Below are 4,622 nucleotides of genomic sequence, written 5' to 3' on the forward strand. Positions count from 1 at the left end.
ATGTTATTTTTTATTTTTTTTTTTTTTTTGGGTGGGGTGGTGGGGGTTGTTGGTATTGTGTGGTGGGGTATGGGTTTTAATAATGGGTTTTAATAATGGGTTTGGCCTTATAATCTCAGGATGGTTTATGGATCAAGTCAAATGGAGAGTAATGATATCACACACAATGTTGCAAAACAAATAGCATTCTAATGATGGTGCTTTGTGACTACAGTATATAGAAATATTAGGCATATGATACAATATCTGCATGTTTTGGCAAATGGCCAACAACTAGGTTAAAGTTCATGGCAGTCAATATGTTAATGTTAGTATTTTTTTTATCTTACAAACTGTCTTTCATTAGTAGAAGTAGTGAAGAAATACAATGTTGGTTATATCTGCACTGTTAATAACAACATCATATAGCTTTAACATGTTTTAATTTAAAACTCTAGGTGTTAAAACCTTCCATTGGATGAAATGATGCAGTAGATAGCATTTTAGCCAATAGTACATCTTGATACAAACCATTTATTCATTCATTTATAATTTCAGTTACAAATTTTGGAGAATTTTTAAATATAGGAACCAATGATTGTGTTCGTTTAAATATTATTATAAGCCCAGGCTGTAACTTTTTAGTGTTTTTATGCAAAATAGTTTACCCAAGATATAAGCCTATCCCCTGAATTCAAAGGTTTGGAATGATAATTTTATTCTTTGTTAGACCCGACTCTGCTTAACTTTATGTAAAACCTATGCTAGACCTGTCGAACCAACAGTTTGTCGTATCTAAGGGATGCGAGGTAGAACATTCCCCCTAAAAAAAATTGCGCTCCCCGCAAAAAGAATCACGCTTAAGTAGATAATATAATAGAGAGCAGCTTAGCTGAGTTGGCTCAACCGGTAGTAGCCACTGTGTGTGCGCTGAACCGTGGATATCTCTAGGTCCCTGGTTTTATCACCATCGCTGCTCTCCTTGTTTTTACAGCTGGAAGGCAGAAATGCAAGTTACGGTAGCGCACCGCCTTTCGGATGAGACGTTTAAGCCATTGGTCCCGTGGGCATTATGGCCCATGTGCACGTTATAGAACGCAGTACAATCTTTGTAAAAGAGTAGGGGATTGTCTCCTGGTACTGCCCAATCACCACCAGAAGGACCCCGTAATTCATCTTCTAGACTTTCGTGGGTTATCCTTGGAGGAATTAGGTATTTGTAATGTATATATTGTGGTTGCTTAAAATGATAATTAAAAGATTAGATAAGTATAGTAGGATTATTTTTTAGATAAATATCATTTAGTTTAAATTATTGAGAAGTGATTGTGCAATTTACATAATAAATGAAGCCAGACTCCGAATAAAACAGAATCAATTTACTAGCTACTCTGTTGTGCTCTCTCCACCAAATAATTTTCTTTGACAAAAACTGCCTATATATGGTCATGATGTGATGTCATCATAACCATATTTATTCATGAGATTTTCTTGCCAATTAATACAAATTATTGTTCTTATATTCTTTGAATAGGTACTTAAGTTGTTTTTAATAAAATTATTTTGATACTGAAAAGTACAGTAGCCTTTTACCAAACTATCAGGGCTCATAGGCTTATCGCTAGTTTCTGTAGCATGAAGTGAAAGTGATGATTCCCGTGGATGGGACGCTAGTCCAACGCATGTTGCTCCCAGCAATTTGCTGTACCCCGAACACAGCTTGGTAGACTGAAGCAATGTAGTTAAAGTGCTTTGCTTAATAACTAACTTTGATTTTTTTAAATGAGCAATCAAATTGACTATTTTTCTCGATTTGACATCAGATTTATATTTACTTTGTTCTTTTCATTTTTAAATGTTATTCAATATAATTTCTTATTTTGGTTTTCATTATATTATGAGGAGTGATCCATCTAGTAGTGATTTATTTAGTAACATACTCATAGTGATGGTGTTTTTTATGGAGGGCTCATTGGAAATCCTGCTACAGGCCTGGATATGGGACAATGTATTCGTTATGTGTTGGTACTGGTGCTACACTGTGGCTGACTCCTAACAGGATATTGAGGGGTAAATTAAAATAAATACAATTTTAAATACAAAAAATAGTGCACAAAAATTATACAGTTCGCCCTCCAATTCGAGACCACTTTTGGAACCAGAAAATTTGGAGCGGTCTCGGAGTAAGGTCTCCACTATAGAGCATTACCTTAGTTTAATAGATTGAAGATTGTTATTTGGTTCTCGAATTAGAGGGGTCTCGAATTGGAAGTTGCACAGTATTACAGTTGCTGATGGAAAATCTGTAAGAACAGAGATTCATGAAGATGGTCAACCAATGTGTGTTTTTGTGTCTTAGTGTATGCAAATGCATGTTGCAAACATTGTAAAAAAAACAATTTTTGAATAAAAAAAATTGGTGGTAGAACAGTTTCTTCTTGTTTATATGCTCCACTTCCTGACAATACTTCTGTATTTTAAGCAAATATTTGAAATACTTTAAAGTATGTTAATTATAAAATGGCTTCAATACAAATCAAAGACTTTGTGTTAACTTTGGTGCAGATTTTTAACATCTTACTAATTGTAATTATTTTGGGGTTTTTTCTTTGATGTCAATCGAAAAATATTTGTATATGAAATAAATATGTTTGAATAAATATTTTTGTGGAGTGATTCTTAAACACTTATATCAACATATGTGGCAAGGACACGCCAAACCAGTCAATCCTCGCAAATCGTGTTATGGAGGTAAAAGCCAAAACATGTTGAAATGTCAAAATTTTTGAAATCTATTTCATTGCACAAAACCTAAACTTCCTCATTTTTAACAATTTGGTGGTCTCTGATTAATAAATGTATGAAATTATAAACTTTCAATCTGATTTTTTCCAAACAATGTTCTTTAAACAGCTGTATGTGTAAATTCTTGTAACGTCATAACTAAATGTTTTATTTGAATGATTCGTTTACCATAATAACTTTTATTTTACTTTTTAACCCTGTATTATATTAAAAATCCATTTTTACGAGGAGTTGATTGGTTTGGCTGGTCTTTGCCACATATACTGACAAAATATTGGAAAGCAGTGAAATGACGTTTAAGAGGCTTTGGAAGGAGAGTTTGGCTAAATATATACATACTGTAATTATAAATTAAAGATAATATATTTTTGGCTGAACGATGCTTGATCTCACTTATGAAGTAAGCTCTTTCTGACATCAAACACTGAGCCAAGGAAAGGTAAAACACGAAACTGAAACAAGCACTATGCTATCATATAAAATTGAACAAATATTCTGATATAAATCTTGCTCTTACTAATAAATTGAACAGATATAACTTCACGATAAATTACTCAATTTATTGACTCAATTTCATACCAATAAACTAATTGTTTGACCTGAGCTTAGTATATTATCCTGGTTTCCATTTACTAATACAAGTTTTCATTGGGCATTTTGTTTCAAAAATGATTGCGCCCGCCCACACTCGTCTACATTGTAATCAAAGATCTTTTAAACACAAGATAGCATTCTCCGCGATTTACACGTAACAAATAGAAGCGTCGATTTGGCACAGAAAAGTAATCAGTTTTGGGAGAGCGCGTCCTAGTCGTTGCCATGGATCTGAGATAGGGTGTTTGCAGTACGCCATAAGTTCATTACCAAGTGCATTAATTTGTTCCTTAAATTCTAAAGAGAGGGCGCATTGTAAATTGGACGCTTCTAATGGACCTTTCCGCTAAGCCCCGCCCCTTGGATATTGTTGCTAAGGTCCCACAAGACGACAGTGTTAAAACATACGCGAACACGTGCGTTTATGGGACAACACGTGTGTTTGTGAGACGCGCGCGTATCCCTAGCGCTGTTCTGATTAGTCAGTTGATAAGTTTGATTGACACTCCGGAAAGGTCTATTGTTAGTGTAAACGTAATGTCGCGCGGCGTACGCTATGGTCAAAGCGGTCAAGGTTTAAAAGTTTTCAATTTTGCAAGAGTGTGCCGTTCAGGCGTTATTACAGAATTTGCACGCGTAAATCGCGGAGAACGCTATCTTGTGTTTATAAGATCTTTGATTGTAATCTACTGTACACTATACAGTATTTTCCTATTACCTTAGAACATGTTGGTTGTTCATATGATATGTTCACAGTATCAACTTTTCAAAAACTCTTGTAGCTAGAGTTGGGAATGGACTTCTCCCATCTTTTAGAGAACAATTAGACCATCTGTCGGGGAAAAGCTGGCGCCACCCCTTGTTTGCCAAACAACAATTCAAAGTGAACAGGGCATACAGTTAAAACTTACTGAATGCATATAAGTTAGTATTCGAATATTCCTATTAAATCCCAATAACTACTTTACAATGCTTACAGATAAATATTTTTTTTAAATGTAATAGTAGGCTATCGGAACTACGTTGTTTATATTTAGGGATGGTACAGAGCGAAAGATGTTATTTGGTAACCAAAAATTATTACCGAAAAGTAATGCAATAGCATATACAATGGTAAATACAAAAGAAGAACCTGAAATGACAATAAAGCACTTAATTACTTAAAAGGAAAAATAATACATCAAAATTAAAATATACATACACAGTATAATGTAAAAACTCAATCTGGATTTATTTCATAAAAT

Source organism: Anneissia japonica, unplaced genomic scaffold (assembly GCF_011630105.1).
Source record: "Anneissia japonica isolate Jap-2015-1 unplaced genomic scaffold, ASM1163010v1 scaffold287719_len1884721_cov185, whole genome shotgun sequence".
NCBI classification, from domain to species: Eukaryota; Metazoa; Echinodermata; class Crinoidea; order Comatulida; family Comatulidae; genus Anneissia; species Anneissia japonica.